Here is a 24,679-nt window from a genome sequence, read left to right as displayed (position 1 = left end):
TGTGTCCACTGGTATCCACTGGTCTCCACCCATTCTGCCAGTTCCCAGTCAGCAATGCTGAGGGTCCTGTGCTGGAGAAAACTGCAGGGAACTTTCATGTAACACCACACCTTGGAGGAACGGCATGAGATGGCTGGTCCCCGTGGGTCATCCCCCATCAGAGGCATGAGTACCTCAACTGAATCAAAAGACTTTTCAGAGAGCATGAGTGCTGGGCCCTGGGCAGAGGAGCAGGCTGGCACACAGCCCTTCGTCTCCTGTCCCCAGGGCTGGGCTGTGTGATCCGGCACTGTGAGGCCTCGGAGCTTGGCAGCTGCTTGACTCTGGCCACTCCCTACTGCATCACCGTGTGCCCAGGTGGGCACTAGGACATCCCTGGGGCTGTGACAGCCCTTCAGGGACACGGCCCCATGCAGGCAGTTCTGCCCTGCTGCCCAACCCTTCCTGCCTGCCCACAGCTCCCCACACTGCCCCATGAAACAGGGGCATTGGCCACACACACTGACTCTCAGCTGTGCCTGCTGTTACCCTCTGAGCCAGCGTGAGCCTAGGGGCATGTGCGGGTCCCCTGCCCCTCTGCCTGACTGTCATTTTGGGATCTGTGCACTCTGGGCAGAGTCCTATGTCCCTGGCTGATGACACCACCTCAGAGCAGCCATTGGATGGATCTGGACAAGCAGCAGCCATGGAAACAGCTGCACCATTTCTGTGCCCTGTGAAATCTCCCTGCTAACAGGAACCTCCTAAAACACCAGAACACCCCTGGGAGTGGGTTCTATTTACATCTGCATCAAGGTGACGGCCTCAACTGTTCCCATACTCTGCAGGAACTGAGTAGGCTGCAGAACTCATTATCATCTGGGTCATTTCTCCTGGACCCAAACGGCACACACCTCTGTGGTGCCGGGGGGACCATGCCAGGCAGCACAGGGCACCTTGCGCAGCAGCACTTTGTCTGAGCGGTGCCTGGTGCTGTGACAGACACATAAGGTTGAGTGAGGTGATGGTGTAGTGAAGGGGTGCAAGGGGTCCTGGATGTGTTTGTGTCACCAACACTCTCTCAGCAGCTTCCTCTGGGATGTGCAATGGGTGAATTGGTCACAGCGTGCTTGGAGGTGATGTGGAATGTGTGCATGTAACTGCCAGAGGGCTCTGGGAACTCCCAATTGTTTTGGGTTTTTTCTAGAATTTGTCCGTCTGGTGGAAGGGAAGAGCCGCTGCTCAGGACGTGTGCAGATCCATGATGGGGACCAGTGGAAAACTGTCTGTGCTTCCCACTTTGGTCCCAAAGCTGCTGACGTGCTCTGCAGGGAGTTGCAGTGTGGCGCAGCCCTGCCTGTCCCTGGAGGAAGTCCCTTTGGAGAAGGGGTGGGTCCCATCTGGGATGGAGAGCTGCAGTGTGTGGGGAATGAATCCCTCCTCGCCTCCTGCCCCAGGGGGTCCCCCAGGGACCAGCCCTGCACCCACGCAAACAGCGCTGTTGTCAGCTGCACAGGTAAGGACTCAGGGAGGGGTGTTGAACACTGGGGCTGTGCTGGGGGCAAGGAAGTAGGGCAGGTAATGTTTTGGCCTTGACATGAGACCAGGAGGGGTGATGTTGTCTTCTGCAGTCTTTAGTCATGCAGGAAAGAGACAGAAGCCAATGTCCCACTTCTGTTCTGTCCTCAGGAATTTGGTGCAGGGCTGCAGAAAGGTTCAGGATGGGGACAGAGGCACAGTGTCCCCTTAACTGCTGTGGCTGCTCCTCTGGGTGCAGTTGTGCAGGGGTCAATGCCGGCTGCACTGTCACAATGTCCTGGGGCCAAGGAGCACCACAGGGATCCCTCTGGAAATGGGGCTTCTTCCCGTGTGTCAATGTGACAAGGGGAAGAAGGTGAACAGGTTCGTTGACCCTGTGCTTCTCTGAATGGGAGAAGGGCTTTTCTGTTTCCAGGGCTCCAACTTTTATGGCCATTAGTGGCTGAGTGTGTCCATGGTTTTGCCATCCTTGGGCACCCTTCCTGGAGCCCGGGCTTTGTCAGCTCTGTTCCTTGTGAGCTGGTGGTAGCTTAAGTGGTGGCTCTTTGCTCTGTTATCCCAGAGGCACAGTCAGCCTGAGAGGTACCTGGGAAGGGGTGTGGACTGTTCAGTCTTGCCCTGGAGTCAGGGTGAGACCGAGCCTGAGCAGGAGTAGGTTGTGCTTGTGGAGGCAAGGGAAGTGGAGTGTCTGTTCCCACAGGCTCACAAAGAGGTGGCCATTGTTATAAGTAGATTTCTCAAATTGATGTGAGTCAGAGCCAATCAAAATTTCAATTGTTTACTTAGCAAGCGGCAACAAGCAAAACAGCGCTGGGCGGCCGGGGAGTCCCTGCTCCACCAACGGCGCGCACTCACTTCCCGAGGGTCCGTCTTTTTTATATCCTCCGCCTTCCGGTATCGGGTCTCTCTGAGAGGTGTACCCTGCGTCTGCGCACTTTGCAGCTAGGGGGTCGCTCCATCCAGGTCTTCCTCGCATCACCAACTCCTCGTATTTCCTGCTTTCCTGAGAGTGGCTCACAAAGCTTTTGTTTATATCTTACAGAGTACAGACATTACCCCTTTTTCCTTCTTCCCTTTGTCTTTCTCCCATCTGTCCTTCTTCCCTTCTCCCTCTTTTCAGTCTTTTGAACAATAGGAGTCCTTGCTTCAGCATTTCAACTTAGATAAGCACTTGCAGTCAGTTAGTCGTTACAGAATGTAATAGTTAAGATTAAGCTTAGGTTTACATAGCTTATGGAATAACATGTCACGAGCTCCCAGTATCTTTAATGGAATTTGATGAACAGTTTACTGTCTATCACAGCCATCCCGGGGAATCCGAGAGAAAGGAAGGGCTGGGCTGATGCCCAAGAACAAGGAGGGGCATGGGTTAGGAGGCCTCACTGGGACCATCATGTTTCTGAGGAATGGACACAGAAAGGCCTGAGGGTGGAGGATGAGTTGGGAGGGGCCCAGGGCAAGCTGTGGTGCAGGGGAGCTGGGGGCTTTGGGGAGGAGCAGCCGTGTATGCTTGGGGGGGTCATGGTGGGGACAGGTCTGTTTTCATGGTGCTGGCTGGGAAGGAGCAGGTGCCCTGGGTGGGCATGGGCCAGGGGCAGGGGGCTGTTGGGCTGGAATAAGTGCCAAAGACTGTGGGGCCACAAATGACCCAGCAGGGCTGGATCTGGTCACCCCAGGCTTGCACAGCCCATGAGGATAGAAGGGACCCCTGAAGTGCCCTGGGGACAGCCTGGAGAGGAGTGGGCTCCCACCCTGGTACCTCTGACTCCACCTGCACAGGGCTTCCCCCAGACCCACAGTGCTGGGGCTCAGCGCTGTCCTGACTGTTCCTGTGTCAGTGTTTGAAGGTGCTGTGGAGGTGAGGCTGGCGGATGGCGGCAGTCGCTGTGCTGGGAGAGTGGAGGTGAAACAACAAGGCCAGTGGGGGACTGTGTGCGGTGACTATTGGTACATGAATGATGCAACAGTGGTTTGTAAGCAGCTGGACTGTGGGTCTGCTGTTGGAGCTCCTCAGTACGGACACTTTGGGCCAGGATCTGGCCCCATTTGGATGGATGATGTTGGCTGTAATGGCACCGAATCTGCCCTGTCTGACTGCACACACAGCGGATGGGGTGAAAATGACTGCCCTCATTATGGTGACACTGGAGTGATATGTTCAGGTAAGGGGACAAGCTATTCTCCATCTCTGGGGTTGGGATTGTGGAAGGAACGTGGCTGTGCCCTCAGGAATCAACCGTCAGGCACCAGAGCACTTCCCAATGTGGCCGGTCACACTGCTGAGCTGGCACTGTCATTACTGGTGTCCCCAGTCCCTGGGGAAAGGCCAGTGGGAACCTGCCCAGGATTGCCCTTACCGTGCCTGGCCCCTGAGGTGCCACAGATGAACCCTCCATCCCTGTTCTGCACTGTCCGTTGATTCCCATCTTTCTCCTCCTGTTCATCCAGGACCTGTCTGTCAGTGCTGAGGGCCAGGTGCCCCCATGCCAGAGGCACCACAAGTGACTCATGTGGCCACCCACAGTCCTGGCCAAGAGCATGAGATGGATAGCTGCTGTTGGGTTGTGCCTCCAAGTAGACACGTGTCCCTTGACTGAAGCAAAGGGGTTGCTTGTAGAGGAGAAGCACTGGGCTTGGGCAGAAAAGCAGGGTGGCACGTGGCACCTCGTTCCTCTCCCAGGTCACCCCATGAGAGCCTGAGCATGGGGACATGGCCCCGTCCAGGCAGTGCTGACCTGCTGCCCAGCCTCTCCTGCCTGCCTCAACCCCTGGCTTCTCAGTGCCACGAGGGATTTGTCAGAACTTACTGTCTCTGCTCTGTGCCTGCCCTTGCACCGGGAGCTCGTGTAAGCCCAGGGCTGCTCTTCTGTCCACTCTCCTGCCTTCTGCCCAGCCATGGGCAGGGACATGCATGCCCAGCAGTGCACTCTGGCCGAGGCTGAGAACCTCTTTCTTGAGTAGGCACCTGAGCAGGGTGGCGGCACAGCCACTGTTCGCAGTTACAGACTCACTGTTCTTTTGCCCTGTGACGTTTCCCATCCACCAGACATGCCCAAACAGCCCAAGCCACATGTGGGAACGGGGACCACTTCTCGTGGCATCAAGGGGTTCCTCGCACCTGGCCCTGAGCTCAGTGGGGCAGAGCAATCTGCAGCACCCAACAGCCCTGGGCCCGTTTCCCTGAACCCCAAGTGCTCTGGGTGTGACAGTGCCCAGGGACAAGTACCGGGCAGCCCAAGGTCTCTGGGGCAGCAGCAGTTTCTCTGAGAGATTCCTGTGGTTGTGGCTGTTGGGAGAGAAGCAAGCCCACAAGTGCTGTGCTGATTTCTGAGGAGCAGCATGGTGGAGGTTTATGTGTTTGTGCCATCAGCACCCCCTCAGAGCAGCTGGGGATGTCGTAGGGCTTTTTGCCTGTGGCCACCTTGGAGATCAGTAAGGGTATTGCCAGAGGGCTGTGGGAACTCTCAGGCATCTTTGGTTGCTCCAGACTCTCTCCAGCTGCTCTAAGGGGACAGCCCCTCCTGAGGACGTATAGTGATCCATGATGAGGACCTTTGGAAAACTGTCTGTGACTCACACTTTAGTCCCAAAGGCACCAACATGGTTTGCAGGGTGTGCTGTGGGTCTGTCACAGACACACACCCTTGAGTGCTGTGATGGTGCAGTGAAGGGGTGCAAGGGGTCCTGGATGTGTTTGTGCCACCAACACTCTCCCAGCAGCTTCCTCTGGGATGTGCAATGGGTGAATTGGTCAAAGCGTGCTTGGACGTGATGTGGAATGTGGGCATGTAACTGCCAGAGGGCTCTGGGAACTCCCAGCTCTTTTGGTTTTTTTCTAGAATTTGTCCGTCTGGTGGAAGGGAAGAGCCGCTGCTCAGGACGTGTGCAGATCCATGATGGAGACCAGTGGAAAACTGTCTGTGCTTCCCACTTTGGTCCCAAAGCTGCTGACGTGCTCTGCAGGGAGTTGCAGTGTGGCGCAGCCCTGCCTGTCCCTGGAGGAAGTCCCTTTGGAGAAGGGGTGGGTCCCATCTGGGATGGAGAGCTGCAGTGTGTGGGGAATGAATCCCTCCTCGCCTCCTGCCCCAGGGGGTCGCCCAGGGACCAGCACTGCACCCATGCAAACAGCGCTGTTGTCAGCTGCACAGGTAAGGACTCAGGGAGGGGTGTTGAACACTGGGGCTGGGCTGGGGGCAGGCAAGCAGGGCAGGGACTGTGCTGGCCTTGGCGGGGGACCAGGAGGGGTCATGTTGTCTTCTGCAGTCTTTAGTCATGCAGGAAAAGAGACAGAAGCCAATGTCCCACTTCTGTTCTGTCCTCAGGAATTTGGTGCAGGGCTGCAGAAAGGTTCAGGATGGGGACAGAGGCACAGTGTCCCCTTAACTGCTGTGGCTGCTCCTCTGGGTGCAGTTGTGCAGGGGTCAATGCCGGCTGCACTGTCACAATGTCCTGGGGCCAAGGAGCACCACAGGGATCCCTCTGGAAATGGGGCTTCTTCCCGTGTGTCAATGTGACAAGGGGGAGAAGGTGAACATGTTCGTTGACCCTGTGCTTCTCTGAATGGGAGAAGGGCTTTTCTGTTTCCAGGGCTCCAACTTTTATGGCCATTAGTGGCTGAGTGTGTCCATGGTTTTGTCATCCTTGGGCACCCTTCCTGGAGCCCGGGCTCTGCCAGCTCTGTTCCTTGTGAGCTGGTGGTGGCTTAAGTGGTGGCTCTTTGCTCTGTTATCCCAGAGGCACAGTCAGCCTGAGGGGTACCTGGGAAGGGGTGTGGACTGTTCAGTCTTGCCCTGGAGTCAGGGTGAGACCGAGCCTGAGCAGGATAGGTTGTGCTTGTGGAGGCAAGGGAAGTGGGGTGTCTGTTCCCACAGGCTCACAAAGAGGTGGCCATTGTTATAAGTAGATTTCTCAAATTGATGTGAGTCAGAGCCAATCAAAATTTCAATTGTTTACTTAGCAAGCGGCAATAAGCAAAACAGCGCTGGGCGGCCGGGGAGTCCTTGCTCCACCAACGGCGCGCACTCACTTCCCGACGGTCCGTCTTTTTTATATCCTCCGCCTTCCGGTATCGGGTCTCTCTGAGAGGCGTACCCTGCGTCTGCGCACTTTGCAGCTAGGGGGTCGCTCCATCCGGGTCTTCCTCGCGTCACCAACTCCTCGTATTTCCTGCTTTCCTGAGAGTGGCTCATAAAGCTTTTGTTTATATCTTTACAGAGTATAGACATTACCCCTTTGTCCTTCTTCCTTTTGTCTTTCTCCCCTTTGTCCTTCTTCCCTTCTCCCTCTTTTCAGTCTTTTGAACAATAGGAGTCCTTGCTTCAGCATTTCAACTTAGATAAGCACTTGCAGTCAGTCAGTCGTTACAGAATGTAATAGTTAAGATTAAGCTTAGGTTTACATAGCTTATGGAATAACATGTCACGAGCTCCCAGTATCTTTAATGGAATTTGATGAACAAACAGTTTACTGTCTATCACAATCCCCCCTTTTTCTTTTTATCATTTTGTTCATCAAATTGTTACAATTTTTGTTGACTTAACAGGAGAGGGTTTTTTTTTTTTTTAATTTAAAGTCATAATCTAATTGGTCGTTTTTGGTTTTAATGAGTATTGGACGGGTGACAGACATCAGATATGTTACCCGCTGCATCATTTTCCAAGTCATGACATATAATATTATTGACAAAGTTAAACTGATCAAAATTAATATCAAGAGAACCACAATGGGGTGACACAACTTATTCAAGATGTCTGTAGCAGTAGGTGACCATCCAAAAAGGGTGTCCCACCAGTTATGTTCTGCGTTCTTTTTGCTCTTTCCAAGACTCGGTGTATTTCCTCCACATTGTGATGAACAGTTATTAGAGTTTTTTTGTCTATTTTCTCTTATTTTCTCTAAAATTTCAACTAAGTCTTTGTGTTGAAGTAACTGCTTAACCAAAGTGAGATTCATTCCAGTGGGTGTAGGTTGTAGATTATGTATTAACGTATAATTGGATTGCAGGAGTTGGTGAGACATGACCAGGGATAAATAGGAAAAGTCACATCCGATTATCTTTGTGAAATTGTAAATACAGGATTTGAATAATTTTTAGTCTCTGCTATGACCTTGTCTACGGTTAAGAATTCACAAACCGTCCTCAAACATACACAACCTTTGCCGATATATATGAGTACTGTTTTAGGACTTTCATTGGGATGGACCTCAAAGTGGTAAATATTTTGTTCGATATCTAAACAAATATCTTGTGCCTCAATTGCATTGCCTTCACAAATGAATCCTTGTTGTCCTTGTACAATGCAAGATTCTAAATTGACGGTTTGTCATTTTTCGTTTACTTTTCGGGCCCATACTCTGTGCTCAGAAGGATAGAGTATGGTCCCATTGTGATTTAGTTTTAATGAAATGACAGAGTAAATTTGGCATATGGTGGCATTGTAAATAGTGAGTATAAAGGTAGTAGCTGTGTTTGTGATGGGGTCATAGGTAAAGTTTACCAGGTTCCACCAGGATTGGAGTTTCTTTTCAAAATTAGTAGCACTGTCCCAAATTACTCTCCGAATTTCAGTAGGAAGAATACCTTCTTCACCTTCTCTTATAATTGAGGCAGCTATCGACTGCATCCATATTTGGGCCTGGATGCAGCTAAGAGCCAAAGATAGGTTATTTTGGAGTATACCGAGTGTACCTGTAATCAATTCGTGATCTTTTATATTTACCTTTTCCCCTTTTGGTAATATATTTGACAACAGCTACTGATTTGTCCCCAAAGCCAACAAGGAAGATTACAAAGGTTGTTGTAAATCAGTTAAATTATGAACTGAGGTTGTCAATTTGTTCATTATTACCTCCGAGTCAATATTATTTAAAACTCCTAATCCTGTTTCCAAAACGCCGGTTAAGTTTCTCTGTATTCTTTTCGTATGAGGAGTTCGTTTTTGTAGCCAGGTTGTCCAACATTTATAAGAGGTTTTTAGGAAAGGTGAACAGGTTGGTTGAATATTTGAAACATTATTTTGTATCAGCAATTCAACTTATTTGAGAGACCACGCCGGGTTAAATAACATTTGTTGTTGACCTGTATTTCTAATTGCATATGGTCCGATTCCAAAGATTCTTGAGTTAAACACGGCAGTTGGTTGTGTTGGAACAGTATGAGCAGGAGTAGTTATAGTTTCCTCCTGTATGTTCAGTGGGAATCGGAAAGATACAACCTGGTCTCCTGACCTGGTTCCCCCCAAACAAACTATGGACACTGGTTGGGTTGCAGTAAACGCATACCAACAGATCTCAGTCTCACAACGGGTTTGAGTTATTTTAGATCCCGTCTTGTCTCTTATAACGATTTGAGTCAAAGGGGGCTGACGGGTTATCACACTTGCATTGAATGTTCTGCAGTCTATTTGTATCTCATCTCCTTTTTTAGTTGTCCAGGTATGGGATGAATTTTCCTATTTATATGTTTGGAGTGTTCGGTTATTATTTAATATGGTGGTTGTCAACCTCATCCCATACAAATTTGTACCCATACTTCCCGTATGTCCATAATAAGTGTCTGACCAGGGTCATGGTATTAGGTTAGTTAGGGTATGTTCAAAAGGCTGGTGGGATTCTATAGATTTATGTAGTTTCTCTTATATATATATTTTTTTTTTTTTTTTTTAATCAGGTTGTTTGGCACTCCTATCTGGCCCTTCCCTCTCAGAGGTCTTTTTCTCCTCAGAGTAGGGTAGCAAAGTTTTCCCCACTTCAGTACGTCTCTGCCTCCTCTGCCTACTCTGTTGCTTAGAGCAGCAGGGTGTTCCATCTTCTTGGCAGCAGCCGTATTCTTCAGGGGTACACTTACCTCTGCTCCGGGACACGTAGGCCTCCTAGTTTTTAATTTTGACTTCGGGTCCACGGCAGGGGACCCAGGGGATCTGCTTTCTACAGATCACCCTTAGGATCTGAGGGTGATATTCAGTAGGCCAATTAGGGTGAGTGCACTCTATTTGGGGATTTATCCCTTTGGTAAATATTTCCCACCAAATTTTCGAATCCTCAATTATTTTTCCCGTCTTTACTCCAATTTTTAGGGCCTGATTAGTTATTCTTCGTTCTCATTGATAAAACTGTTCGCAACTAGACCGAAGATTTATTCCATGTGCATTATGAACCCACCAGTCTTCTTTACATACATTACACTTTATGCAGATAAAGGGAAAACAAATACAAGTTTCAATTGGACAAAATATTAGGGTCTCACTCATCGAGTCCTTCGTAGGTTCTTTCAAGTTTTCCGAAGGGTGACTCGTAGATCCCCAGGAGGGCTGGTCACTTTCCAGGCCGGATCCTGTATAGGTCCCTTTACTCGACTTGCGTGTGTCCACCCCTTCTCAGCAGTCCGAACAGCAGTTTCTGTAGTGATAAGAGCAACATAGGGTCCTTCCCAACGGGGGGTCAAAGAAGATTCTTTCCATGATTTGATCAGTACTTTATCTCCTGGTTGGATTTGATGCATGGCCACATCCAATGGAGGCCTTTGTACTACCATCCCCCGGGCCTGCAGTTGTTTTCTCCTTGCCATTAGCTGTATCAGGTAGGATTTTATCTTTAATTCTTCAAGTTGGGGGTGATCTGGTGGTATTTCTAAATCAGAGGGCATCCCATATAGCATTTCAAAGGGAGAAATACTTACATCGGTTCGGGGTTGAGTTCTGATATTTAACAAGGCTAAAGGGAGACACTTTACCCATGACATTTTGGTTTCTAACATCAATTTGGTAAGTTGGTTTTTTTTTATTTATTATCTTTTTTTTTATTTCTCCATTCATACGTTCAACTTTTCCTGAGCTCTGCGAGTGTCACGGGGTATGGTATTGCCATTGTGTACCTAGGGCAGCCAAAGTCTTTTTGGCTACTCTAGATACAAAGTGTGGACACCTATCTGAGTCTATTGCTTCTATTGCTCCATACCGAGGTATAATCTCTTCAAGTAATATCCTTGTTACTGTGTGAGCTGTGGCTCGGGCTGTGGGAAAGGCTTCTACGAATTGGGTTAAATGATCTATAATTACTAATAAGTATTTATACCTCCCCACCTTTGGTAATTCAGTGAAGTCTATTTGTATCCTTGCAAAAGGTCTATGAGCCAATTCTCGCCCCCCATATACTCATTTTCTTATTTGATGTTTATTTACTTTTTGACAAACAAGACATTCTCCTATCACTCGTTTGGCTATATCATATATCCCAATGCACATGTATTTAGTTGCAAATTGATCCACTAATGCCTGAGTTCCCCAATGAGTGTTTTTATGGAATTGCTGCATTATCTTGGTAGCTATGGGTTTTGGGAGAACTTCTCGGCTATCCGGGAGTTCCCATTTTCCATTAGCTTTCTGTTTAATCCCCATTTGATTTAATTTTGCTTGTTCTTGAACAGTAAAGCTTAAAATTTCATAGGATTTTCCATGGAAAAAGCACCACTTAAACCCTGGTCTTTCACATACACATTCTATGCCGTCTACCCCGAAATCGTCCCAGCAAGCATAACAGGGGAGGTAATTATCTCCACAATTAACACACCGCTTTCTGGCCTCTATCGGATCATCCAAGTGCAGTGCTAATAGCGCTGCTCTCTTTGCCTCTTGATCAGCAAGGTTATTCCCCCGTACTAAAGGATTTAGCCCCCTCTAGTGTCCCTTTAAGTGTACTACCGCAATTTCGCTGGGCCCTCATATAGCTTGCAAAATTTGTGATATTAACTCCTGATGTACTAGGCCCTTCCCCCGAGAATTGATTAAGCCTCTCTCTTCCCATATTTTTCCAAAGGTATGTACTACTCCGAAGGCATATCTAGAATCGGTGTATATAGTTCCCACTTTTTCTTTTAGTAATTGTAAAGCCTTTAATACTGCATATAATTCGCATGCCTGTGCATATTCATTTTCCTCCAAACTAAAGGGTTCCTTTGAATTGACATAAATGTTTAAGGCTTGACAGACCCACTCTTCAAAGGACCCAGAAAAACCAGGCCAATAGAGATGGTTGCCCCTGATTTGTTTCCCTCCCCATACCTCCATACAATAATAAATCATTTCTACTTTGTCCTTACCCCACCTAGAGGGGTAATCTTCCCAATGGTTTAACATTAAGCCTAAAGGGCTATCTGGTGGTATTTGGGGGTACCTCACCTTGGGTCCCACACCACCCATGGGATCAGAAGGCTTGCTCTTCTTCGGTCCCATCTTCCGGAGCACCTTCACACACTCACACAATTCGTTTTTCCCCCTTTTCGTGACCCAGTCCCTCGCGGGATATGGGAACTGCACTACCGAGGGGTCCGCACTTGCTTCGCCCTGCTGGGCGTCTCACACACCACGCTCCGGGAAACCCAACCCCAACCGAACGGATAACCGGCCTATACTCACGCAACCCTGCGTCTTTGTCCGGGGCTTCATGCACAAAGATTATTCCTTTGCTTGTTGCCGAGTTTTGGAGTTCGTCGGTAGAGGGTGTGATGTGATAGCACTCAGCCGGGGCCGCTGAACTCAGCGGGGCGCCTCCCCGTATGGGGCTTCCCACCAGATTGCCTCTATCCGAGTCACGGCACCAGTTTTGTTATAAGTAGATTTCTCAAATTGATGTGAGTCAGAGCCAATCAAAATTTCAGTTGTTTACTTAGCAAGCGGCAACAAACAAAACAGTGCTGGGCGGCCGGAGAGTCCTTGCTCCACCAACGGCGCGCACTCACTTCCCGAGGGTCCGTCTTTTTTATATCCTCCGCCTTCCGGTATCGGGTCTCTCTGAGAGGCGTACCCTGCGTCTGCGCACTTTGCAGCTAGGGGGTCGCTCCATCCAGGTCTTCCTCGCGTCACCAACTCCTCGTATTTCCTGCTTTCCTGAGAGTGGCTCACAAAGTCTTTGTTTATATCTTACAGAGTACAGACATTACCCCTTTGTCCTTCTTCCCTTTGTCTTTCTCCCATCTGTCCTTCTTCCCTTCTCCCTCTTTTCAGTCTTTTGCACAATAGGAGTCCTTGCTTCAGCATTTCAACTTAGATAAGCACTTGCAGTCAGTCGTTTCACAGTGTAATATTTAAGATTAAGCTTAGGCCTACATAGTTTATGGAATAACATGTCACGAGCTCCCAGTATCTTTAATGGAATTTGATGAACAGTTTACTGTCTATCACAGCCATCCCGGGGAATCCGAGAGAAAGGAAGGGCTGGGCTGATGCCCAAGAACAAGGAGGGGCATGGGTTAGGAGGCCTCACTGGGACCATCATGTTTCTGAGGAATGGACACAGAAAGGCCTGAGGGTGGAGGATGAGTTGGGAGGGGCCCAGGGCAAGCTGTGGTGCAGGGGAGCTGGGGGCTTTGGGGAGGAGCAGCCGTGTATGCTTGGGGGGTCATGGTGGGGACAGGTCTGTTTTCATGGTGCTGGCTGGGAAGGAGCAGGTGCCCTGGGTGGGCATGGGCCAGGGGCAGGGGGCTGTTGGGCTGGAAGGAAGTGCCAAAGACTGTGGGGCCACAAATGACCCAGCAGGGCTGGAGCTGGGCAGCGCAGCCTTGCACAGCCCATGAGGATAGAAGGGACCCCTGAAGTGCCCTGGGGACAGCCTGGAGAGGAGTGGGTTCCCACCCTGGTACCTCTGACTCCACTTGCACAGGGCTTCCCCCAGACCCACAGTGCTGGGGCTCAGCGCTGTCCTGACTGTTCCTGTGTCAGTGTTTGAAGGTGCTGTGGAGGTGAGGCTGGCGGATGGCGGCAGTCGCTGTGCTGGGAGAGTGGAGGTGAAACACCAGAGCAAGTGGGGAACTGTGTGTGGGAACTATTGGAGCATGAATGATGCAGCAGTGGTTTGTAAGCAGCTGGACTGTGGGTCTGCTGTTGGAGCTCCTCAGTACGGACACTTTGGGCCAGGATCTGGCCCCATTTGGATGGATGATGTTGGCTGTAATGGCACCGAATCTGCCCTGTCTGACTGCACACACAGCGGATGGGGTGAAAATGACTGCAATCATTATTATGACGCTGGAGTGATGTGTTCAGGTAAGGGGACAAGCTATTCTCCATCTCTGGGGTTGGGATTGTGGAAGGAACGTGGCTGTGCCCTCAGGAATCAACCGTCAGGCACCAGAGCACTTCCCAATGTGGCTGGTCACACTGCTGAGCTGGCACTGTCATTACTGGTGTCCCCAGTCCCTGGGGAAAGGCCAGTGGGAACCTGCCCAGGATTGCCCTTACCGTGCCTGGCCCCTGAGGTGCCACAGATGAACCCTCCATCCCTGTTCTGCACTGTCTGTTGATTCCCATCTTTCTCCTCCTGTTCATCCAGGACCTGTCTGTCTGTGCTGAGGGCCAGGTGCCCCCATGCCAGAGGCACCACAAGTGACTCATGTGGCCACCCACAGTCCTGGCCAAGAGCATGAGATGGATAGCTGCTGTTGGGTTGTGCCTCCAAGTAGACACGTGTCCCTTGACTGAAGCAAAGGGGTTGCTTGTAGAGGAGAAGCACTGGGCTTGGGCAGAAGAGCAGGGTGGCACGTGGCACCTCGTTCCTCTCCCAGGTCACCCCATGAGAGCCTGAGCATGGGGACATGGCCCCGTCCAGGCAGTGCTGACCTGCTGCCCAGCCTCTCCTGCCTGCCCCAACCCCTGGCTTCTCAGTGCCACAAGGGATTTGTCAGAACTTACTGTCTCTGCTCTGTGCCTGCCCTTGCACCGGGAGCTCGTGTAAGCCCAGGGCTGCTCTTCTGTCCACTCTCCTGCCTTCTGCCCAGCCATGGGCAGGGACATGCATGCCCAGCAGTGCACTCTGGCCGAGGCTGAGTACCTCTTTCTTGAGTAGGCACCTGAGCAGGGTGGTGGCACAGCCACCGTTCGCAGTTACAGACTCACTGTTCTTTTGCCCTGTGACGTTTCCCATCCACCAGACATGCCCAAACAGCCCAAGCCACATGTGGGAACGGGGACCACTTCTCGTGGCATCAAGGGGTTCCTCGCACCTGGCCCTGAGCTCAGTGGGGCAGAGCAATCTGCAGCACCCAACAGCCCTGGGCCCGTTTCCCTGAACCCCAAGTGCTCTGGGTGTGACAGTGCCCAGGGACCAGTACTGGGCAGCCCAAGGTCTCTGGGGCAGCAGCAGTTTCTCTGAGAGATTCCTGTGGCTGTGGCTGTTGGGAGAGAAGCAAGCCCACAAGTGCTGTGCTGATTTCTGAGGAGCAGCAGGGTGGAGGTTTATGTGTTTGTGCCATCAGCACCCCCTGAGAGCAGCTGGGGATGTCGTAGGGCTTTTTGCCTTTGGCCACTCTGGACATCAGTCAGGGTATTGCCAGAGGGCTGTGGGAGCTCTCAGGGGTCTTTGGTTGCTCCAGAATCTCTCCAGCTGCTCTAAGGGGACAGCCCCTCCTGAGGACGTATAGTGATCCATGAGGAGGACCTTTGGAAAACTGTCTGTGACTCACACTTTAGTCCCAAAGGCACCCACATGGTTTGCAGGGTGTGCTGTGGGTCTGTCACAGACACACACCCTTGAGTGCTGTGATGGTGCAGTGAAGGGGTGCAAGGGGTCCTGGATGTGTTTGTGTCACCAACACTCCCCCAGCAGCTTCCTCTGGGATGTGCAATGGGTGAATTGCTCATGACTTGCTCAGAGGTGATGTGGGATGTGGGCATGTAACTGCCAGAGGGCTCTGGGAACTTCCAACTGTTTTGGGTTTTTCCAGGATTTGTCCGTCTGGTGGAAGGGAAGAACCACTGCTCAGGACGTGTGCAGATCCATGACGGAGACCAGTGGAAAACTGTCTGTGCTTCCCGCTTTGGTCCCAAAGCTGCTGACGTGCTCTGCAGGGAGTTGCAGTGTGGCACAGCCCTGCCTGTCCCTGGAGGAAGTCCCTTTGGAGAAGGGGTGGGTCCCATCTGGGATGGAGAGCTGCAGTGTGTGGGGAATGAATCCCTCCTCGCCTCCTGCCCCAGGGGGTCCCCCAGGGACCAGCCCTGCACCCACGCAAACAGCGCTGTTGTCAGCTGCACAGGTAAGGACTCAGGGAGGGGTGTTGAACACTGGGGCTGTGCTGGGGGCAGGGGAGCAGAGCAAGGGCTGTGCTGGGCTGGGTGTGAGGACAGGAGGGGTGGTTGGGGTTTTCTACAGCATGAAAATAGTGCAGAAGGAGACAAAGAACATGTCCCCCTGGCTTCTCTGCTAGCTGCTGGGGGTACAAGAGCACCAATCCTCCCTCATTCCTCCTCCTCTCTCCACAGAGTACACAGGGTTCAGGCTGGTGAATGGCAGCACAGTGTGTGCAGGGAGGGTGGAGGTCCAGGTGCTGGGGACCTGGGGGACCCTCTGTGCCTCCCGCTGGGATCTCTCGGATGCCCACGTTCTCTGTCGTCAGCTCAACTGCGGGTTTGCTGAGTCCATTCCTGGAGGAGAGCGTTTTGGGAGAGAGACTGGCCCTGTCTGGAGAGACTCATTCCACTGTGACGGGACTGAAGCCCACCTGCAGCAGTGCCCAGTGACCACCCTGGGGGCCTCACCGTGCTCCCAAGGGAACACTGCTGCTGTCATTTGCTCAGGTGAGTGCCAGAAGAATGCTGCGTTCAATTCATTTGTCATTTGTGTACAACATGGCCACCCAGAGCAGGGCTCCCATGGCCATACCAGGCTGACTTTCTCCCTGGAGAAACCCTGCCTTCCCCAGGAGCCATCTGGAGGTTTTTCCCTCCTCAGAGTGAGCACTCCACTTTGGGACAGCTGAGGACTGAACGGAGGCAGGCATCTGCCCCTAGGGCAGTTGCTTAGGCCCCAGCGCCACCACCAGGTCTGGGCTCCTCTGTTCTCGTACTGTGTAAGGAGCCCAGGACAGGGCTGCAGGGCTCTGTCCCACCCCTCTGTCTGCAGACACCCACATCCCATCCCCACAGAACCTCATCCCACCACCCAGCAAGAGCTGCCTTGGTGCCCCCAGCAGCAACAGACCTGGGTGTGAGCTGCAGAGAGGGCCCAGGCTTTGCCCTCACTTCTCCTCAGCACAGGCTCAATCTTGTCCAGTTTGGTGGGGAAATCCCCTCTCGCCCCGCTCCCTGAAGGGTGCCATGCTCCCGGTGCCGCCCATGGCTGAGACATCTCTGATCTCCCCAGGCTCGGCCAGGTTTGGATCCCTGCGGCTGGTGGGCGGAGGGAGCCGCTGCGACGGACGAGTGGAGATCTTCCAGGATGGCGCGTGGGGCAGAGTCCTGGATGACCAGTGGGACGTGCAGGAGGCCAGCGTGGTGTGCCGGCAGCTGCGGTGTGGGGAGGCCGGGACAGCCTATAACCCCCCAAAGCCTGAGCGAGGGATGGGCCCCGTGGGGCTGCGAGGGGTGCGGTGTGCAGGGCATGAGGCCAACCTGAGTCTCTGCAACACCTCCCTGCCTGAGAGCGCGCTGGCGGCAGGGGTTGTGGAGGACGTTGGAGTCATTTGTGGGGGTGAGTGGCACTGTGCAGGCTCCCCAGGTGATGGTCTGTGCAGGCAGACAGTCCCTGACAGCAACTGGGGTTTGTACCCACTGCAGGGAGTCGGTGGCTCCGGCTGGTGAACGGGGCCGGGCGCTGTGCAGGGAGAGTGGAGATCTACTACCAGGGCATGTGGGGGACTGTCTGCGACGATGGCTGGGACCTGTCTGATGCCATCGTCGTTTGCCACCAGTTGGGCTGCGGAGGGGCAGTGGAGGCAGCCGGCTCTGCTCGATTCAGGGAAGGCTCCGGGCAGATCTGGCTGGATGGTGTGAACTGCTCCGGGACCGAAGCTGCTCTCTGGGACTGCCCGGCTGGGCCCTGGGGGCAGCACGACTGTGGGCACAAAGAGGATGCGGGAGTCATCTGCTCAGGTCTGTGCCAGGAGCTGTGGTGGGAGCCTGGTTCCTGGGGAGGCCAGGACGTGGGGAGAGCCGGGCATGGCTGAGGCTGTCCCTGGCTGCCCCTGAGCTCCTGCCCGAGCCCATCCTGTGGACACACATGCATGGGCACCCTCAGTGCCTCTCGGGGTCCTGGGGAGCTCAGCCATCCCTGAGGGTTAGCAGGAAGGGCAGGGGTGTCTGTCCATCAGGGACTTCTCTCTGCCCCTGGGAGCAAGGGGGATGTGCTGGCTCTGACTCTGGCTGGCTGAGGGCCTGAGGATGTAGATGTGTCCTGGCTCCCACAGCCCCAGGGCAGCCTGTTCCCCCTTTGGGGTCTTTTCCTCCCAGAGTTCATGGACCTGAGGCTGGAGAACAGTGACGGCTGCTCTGGGCGTCTGCAGGTTTTCTACAACGGGACATGGGGGAGCGTTTGCTCCAACTCGATGACTCCTGACACGGTGACGCTGGTGTGCAAGGAGCTGGGCTGTGGGGATGGAGGATCCCTGGAAAGACACCAGCCCTCTGGTAGCGTGTCTGGCCCTGCCTGGCTGGATCGTGTGCAGTGTGGGGAGAGAACCAGCTCCTTCTGGCAGTGTCCCTCCACTCCCTGGAACCCACAGTCATGCCAAGACCTGCGAGAGGAGACCAACATCACCTGCAACGGTAACTCTGATCCTCCCAGGTACTCATATAACCCCAGATCCTGCTCCCTGCTGGCCATGGCCAAGCACACGAAAATATTTTGGAGGGGCTTTTCCTTTCCGTGTCAGACCCTTCTGCTGCCAGTGGCACAAACATGACCACAGCCACTCACATCCAGCAGCAGTTACCACCCAAGTTGCCAGCAGCGCCTGGGGGAGGCAGAGGCATCTCCAGGTGAGGTCTCAGAAGAGACCAGACAGGTTTCAGAAGAGCCTCCCCTCCATAGACAAGCTACTGCTGTGCTGTGAACCAGGGAGCTCTTGGGGCTGAGCACTCGGGGTCCCCCCACAGTCCTGTTCGTGTCCCCTGGATGACTGCAGTTCAGTTACTGCCATGACCAAGATGGTACAGGGAGGCCCAAGCAGAGCTCAGCCCCACTCTCATCTGCATGATCCCCCAAACCAGCCCCTTCACCACAGTGTTTCCTTCTTCAGGGGGACGCCCAGAAATGCCCCTGGCCCCGTTGGCCCCGTGCCCCAACTCCACGAGCTGCACAGGTAAGGATTTGCCCCTCTGTGTCTGGCAGGGCTCTGCCTGCTGTCCTGGTGCCATGGGAGGTCTTTGCCTTCTCCAGCCAGGGAGAAGATTCGTGCCGTGGGCGGTGAGGATGAGTGCTCGGGCAGAGTGGAGGTCTGGCACCGTGGCTCCTGGGGGACGGTGTGTGACGACTCCTGGGACATGCAGGATGCCGAGGTGGCATGCAGGCAGCTGGGTTGTGGCCCTGCGGTGTCTGCCCTGCATGAGGCTGCGTTTGGGATGGGGATGGGCCCCATCTGGCTGGAGCAGGTAGAGTGCCAGGGGACGGAGCCATCCCTGCAGGACTGCTGGGCCCGGCCCGGGGACCGCGGTGCTTGCTGGCATAAGGAAGACGCTGCCGTGCGCTGCTCAGGTGAGTGGCAGGACTGGGACCCCTTGGTTGGGCATTTTTAGGGAGCTGGGGAAGACCTTTAGTCCGCGAGGTCCTGACATGGCCCCTGACCTCCCATGAGCAAGAATGTTCCTGCAGAGTGCAGGAGGCTGGTGCCAGTCAGGGAGCAGCCTTGTTGAACTGGATGTCGTCTGGCCACTGCCCATGGGGCCTGCAGACCCAGGGCAATTGCCTGGGCTGTCTGTGCCATCCTGCCTGTCTCCCAGAGCAGAGGTGCTGGGCCCAGGCCTGGCGTCCCTTTTGGGCACTCCAGGAGGGGCAATTTGGGTTGGATGTGTCAGGGACATCTACAGACACCCCCATGGTGTGCTGGGGAGGAGGGTCCTCACTACCCGCACACCTGGTGTCTCAGCCCTGCTCTCCTTTTCCTCCTCTGTAGCTATACCCAGGATGGCAACATCCCCACCCCAAGCAGGTAAGTTGTCCTCCCTCTGGGGCTGGGTATCCCCAGGGCCAGGCTGTGACTCACAGATGGATGGAAGGGGCTCCTTACTGGGGTGTGAAACTCTCTGGAGAAGGCACTAGGGTGGTGGGAGTGTGTGAGGGAGGGTTGTCATTTCGTCAGCAGGGTGGAAGCTTCCCCACACTCACCCCTGGGGCCATCCAGCCCCTGCTGCCTTGTGTGATGGGGTCAGGACTGATGTTGTCTCCACATCTCCCAGGTCTGGTGCTGCCCCTTCCATTTTCTCTCCCCTGCAGTTCCCACCCAAGGCCATCAGACCAACAGTGATAGATTCTCAGTGCCCTTCATCATCTGCATCATCCTGGGGGCCCTTCTCTGCCTGCTCCTGGCCCTCCTGGCTTGGCAAGTGCTGAGGACCAGGGCTGGGCGTAGAGGTGGGTCCTTCCCCACAGGTCCCAGGGGGAGATACCTCCTGGAAGGGCTGTGTAGTGCTGCAGGGGGTGCCAGTGAGGGTCATCAGCGAGAGGCCCAGGCAGAGTGGGGGGATGAGACTATGTGCTGCCCCACTGAGTGCCTGTCCATGGGCCACCAGCAGCAAGGGCTGGAGAGAGCGCCGAGGTGGGAGGAGCTAGCGATGGGGCGAGGAGAGAAATGGCAGAGTGGGGACGGCCAAGGCTGGCAGTGCTCAAGGTAATGCTTGGAGGGGTCTCCGGGGCAAGGAAGGTGCTAGGAGGAGTGCGGGGCAGCAGGGTCCATCACCATGGTGTCAGACCCCAAGCCTGTCCCTCTGCCCAGGCCTGCCCACCCCCAGGACAGGGGCCCTACTATGGACCCATGGGGCAGACAGGGACAAGCTCCAGGTGCAGAGGAAGTGTGGGAGCTGCTCCAGGGTGAGATATGGGTGGCATGACCCAGGGGCCAGAGGGGCATGAGTGCAGTCTTCAAAGGGATGATGCGACGGTGATGCTGCCCCAGAGGATCTCCACAGCGATGTTGCCCTCCCAGGGGATGTGGCAGCAGTGCCTGGGCAGCACAGTGGGGCTGTGCTGTCACAGCAGTCCTGGGTGGGTGCAAGGATCTAGTTTGGGGGAGCACAGTGTGATCCCATTGCCCCTCTGCCTGTCCGTGTGCCTGCCCTGCTTCTGTCCCCAGGCTCCAGGAGAGCTCAGGAGCCTGTCCACGAGGCCGTGTATGAGGAGATTGGTTACAGCCCAGCTTTGGAGAAGCAGGCCAGGTTTGGTCACTCAGGTGGGTGTGGGTCCTCCCTGGAGGCACATCTGCAGGACCCCTTCCCTTGGCCCCAACCCAGAGCTGATCCCCTGATACGCCCCCAGTCCATGCTCCCTCTGGTGCTTGGAGCGTGGGGTCTGTGGGGAGAGCATCCAGGTCCTGGGCCCAAGCGAGAAGCTTTCTCCCAGTCAGCTCTGACTGTCCCAGCTGGACAGCCCCTCTCTTCCTGCCCCTGCACACCATGTGGCTCCTGAGGAGTGAGGGAAGGGGCTGTCCTAGGGCAGCTCTGAAGCACCTTTGAGACAGGGTTGTCCCAGGGGAGCAGGGTGAATTCCCAGCCCTCTCCGCGCAGTCCCAGCTCTGTGGGTCCCTCTTCCCCAGCAGCGCTGACCATGAGCCAGGTCAGTGGGGCTTGCTCCATAACACCCACTGTGCTTCTCTCCAGGCTCCTCTTCAGAGCAGTCCCTGACCCAGCTGCAGCCCTACCCTGTGGTCAGCGAGGAGGAGGATGGTCTGGGATCAGCACCAGGTAATGGAGGCAGGAAGGGGTTGATCTCTCTTCAGAGATGTGATAGACAGAGGAGTCACTGAGTGTCACCATTGGAGATGAGGAGGACATGGCCGTCTCCTGTGGTGCTGCCAACCCCAGTGTTTCAGCCTTGTGTCCCTGTGCATCCCTCCGTGCTCTGCTCTGCAGGACGTAGCTTCTCACTGTCACCAGCTCCCCTCTCCTTTCAGATGTCCTTGTCCTGCCCAGAGATCACCCAGAAGATGGCTACGATGATGCCAGAGAGGTTTCTGATCCGGGGGAGGGAGAGTGGGAAATGCCCAGGATGCCGGATGAAGAAGCAGGCCCCAGGGATGCACCCAGAGGTGAGAGGGGAAGACAGCACTGCCTGTTCCTAGGGTGCCAACCCCAGTGCCCCCCATGTCACTACTGTACTAACACCCAAATCTCCTGGGATGGGGGAAACTGCCCCTGGAGGTTTCCTTGAAAGACCTGGAGGTGGGAGAAGGAGCTGAATGTGGTGAGGAGCAGGGAGGATAGTGGAGTACAGACCCCAAGGGGTGAACTAAAACATCCGGCCTTGTTGCTTGCAGGGGTCACCCCACGCTCCCAGAGAAGTGCCGAGGTCCCTGGAGCTGAAGGAGACACCTCATCTCTGTCCCCGGGGAGCATGGGCTATGATGGTGCTGAAGAGGTGTCTGTGGCACATCCCCATGAGGACACAACAGCTGTGACACTGTAGCTTGGTGCACAACAGTCCCTGAGCCCCAGGCCAGGAGAGCCCATCCCTGCCCTGCAGCTGGGTGCAGTAGGAGGGAGGAGAGGTCTGTGCAGCTGGGAGAGCTGTGAGGACCGGGAAACCGACTCCCTTGACCCATGGGCAGCAGAAATCACCTGGAGTTTCCTCTATTTTTATTCCCATTTTTATGCTGTGCATCCTTATTTGTTCTTATTAAAAGTCTCTGGGGGCTTTGACCCAGAGCATCTCCTTGCCTTCCAGGTGTCAGGGCATCTTCCTGAGGCTGGTCAGGGGAGCAGAGAACAAAGACACAGTGGTAGGGAAGGGCCGTGTCTCAGGGACAGCAGACTCAGGGTCAGGCTGTTGGGCTGCGAGAGCCCATGGACCCTGGGGAATAATCTTAGTGACAGAAATATTTCCATCCTGCTGGCCACAGGCAGTTTTGAGTCAAAATGTGTCTCTGATAGGTCCCTTGATGTACCCCAGTGGGAGCACCCATCTCCTCACCTGAGGGTTCCAGCTGCTCTTTCCTCCACGCCCTGCCTCAGCCATGCTGGTCCCACAGTGCAGAGGCCATGACAGAGCTGCCATGTCAGGGGAAGCCCGGGGCTTTTGGCTCATAGAAGTGAGCCTAAGGTGACCACAGGGCCCCGAACACCCCAGCCAGACCAGGGGGGATTGTGGGCCATGGATTACCTCCCCCAGTGCTTAGGAAGCAGCTCTGCTCCCCAGTACCCCAGCACAGAGTGCAGAGCCACTTTCTGGACACATGGGGCTGGGATTCCCTCTCTTCATGCTCTGCCAGGACCCATCTCCATGGGCTGTTTCTGCTGCCTTGCAGTCCCGTGGCAGCCCTGGGCTCCCCTCCTCCTGCTCCCCTCCAGTTCCCACCCCTGTCCTCCTGATCCCTTGCCAGGGATGTCAGTCTGGGTTGTGTGTGGGGCAGGACTTGTAGGCAGGTACAGGAGGGCTGGGACCAGCGAGGATGAGGGCACCTTTCCCCCAGTGCTGTTAGAGGGCCAGGGGGATGGAGAAAGCAGCCCCACAAGATGTGTGATGCAACCAAAAGCCATGGTCGAGCTCCTGGCCTGGAGAAGGGCCCATCCAGGCGGCTGCTCATGTGGGCACGTTTCCATGGCAGTGGAGATTTTGTGTCCCTCCACTAAAACAGGTGCTGCTGAGAGCTGAGCCAGGGTCCCTCTCCCTCAGCTGGGGTTTCACCTGCCCCAGTGCCCATGGGCAGAGAATCCTCTCATGCAGGAGCCAGGCTGGGAGAAGGGTTTGAAACCTGCGCAGGACCTGGCGCCCAAACTGACAAACTGCCCTCCCTGCTCCCGCTGGTGGGTCTCCACACCCTGCCAGCTCTTCTCCAATGGGTTTCTCTGCCACGGGCTGGAATGTGCTTTGGGTGTCTGTGGCAGGATTCCCTGTGGGGAGCAGCTGCAGCTCTGCAGCCCTGCAAACAGCAGGATCTGGCCCTGGAGCAGAAGCGGGGAGGAGGCAGATGTTGGCAACATCCTCTCCTATTGCAGTGTTGCCCCATTCCCTGCTGGGAGCTCCTCCACCCCTGGGGTGACCCTGGGGGGAGCTGGGGTGAGCTGAGGCTCACACATCCCTCTGCCCCACACCCGGAAGCCTTCTTGCTAGCAGCCCCCATGGGAGACCAGAGTTCCCAGGGCAAGACCCCCACGCTGATGGGTGACATACATGGGCATTGCAAACACTGCCTCCATCCCCTGCAAAACTCCCACTGGGATAAGCTCCAGCCCTGCATCTCAGAGAGATAAGGTCTAAAAGTGAAGTAAAGAGGAAGAAGGGAGTGTTATCTTCTGGACACAGGATGCTGGGCGCCTATGGGCGGTATGGACTCAAGGTGCCCCAAGCGGGGACTGGGAAGAAGAGCCCAGTGCCTGTTCCATGCCACCTCCCCACCAACTCTGCCCTCCCACAGGTATAATATCTCTCCTTTACTCTGGCAGCTGGTAGAGGTTTGCCTCTTCCTTCTTGGGGAAAGAAGGCCCAGGCCTGTGTACGCTGGAGGGGACAGCACCCCTGAGCAGAAGGAACCTGTTTCATGACATTTGGGGACCTGAACAGTCTGGCCCTGGCGGTGGGTCCATTCTCTGCAGCCAAGCAGGATTGTCACTGTGCCCCAGAGCTGTGAGTGCTCCTGCAGCTCCTGAGGACCTACCTGAGGGGGGTCGCAGTGAGACCCCAACCCTCAGCACTGCAGCCCCACACTGGGCAGAGCTCAGCTGTGGAAAGCCCAGAGGAGACCAGCCTTATTTCTCAGAGTTTGGGCTCACCATGCCCAAGGGCTGGGCACCATGAAGTGAAAGTCCATGTCTCACACCCCAATTTAGTTGCCAGTGTTTTGCCGGGGAAGCACCCAAGGCACCATCTCCTGGCTATCGCCGCCTCTGCATGGCTGTGGACAGGCCTGTGCCTCTCCAATCCCACCAACACAGGGTGGATGGAGACACCAAACACCCCGGGAACAAGAAGTGGGCACCGGCCTCACCAGTCCCCCCTCGGCAGGGCTGTTCGTGACCTCAGCATCTCCAGGTTCTCTGAGCTGGGGCTCTGCTCAAACCAGTGGTGATGGTGGAAGGAGAAGGACCTGGAGACAGGGTTGGGGTAAGAAATGCGTCTGCTCCAGCTGGGAGTCCCACAGCCCTGCCAGGCTCATCCAGCTCAGACCCTGCTACCTGCTGGCACAGAGGAGGCTTCCCATGTGGTATGGGATCTCCGCCTGGAGAAAGGACAATCTCAGACCCTCACCCCT

General features: G+C 54.6%; 1 pseudogene; it reads left to right on the top strand.

Annotated features, from left to right (window-relative positions):
* The first annotated feature begins 1,085 nt into the window (after nt 1-1,085).
* The window catches only part of LOC141937025 (scavenger receptor cysteine-rich type 1 protein M130-like), a 275,156-nt pseudogene continuing 251,562 nt past the window's right edge, over nt 1,086-24,679 (top strand).

The sequence above is a fragment of the Strix uralensis genome, chromosome 36 (assembly GCF_047716275.1).
Source record: "Strix uralensis isolate ZFMK-TIS-50842 chromosome 36, bStrUra1, whole genome shotgun sequence".
NCBI lineage: Eukaryota > Metazoa > Chordata > Aves > Strigiformes > Strigidae > Strix > Strix uralensis.
Note: the sequence above shows the minus strand (reverse complement) of the source record. Positions and strands in the feature narration are given on the sequence as shown.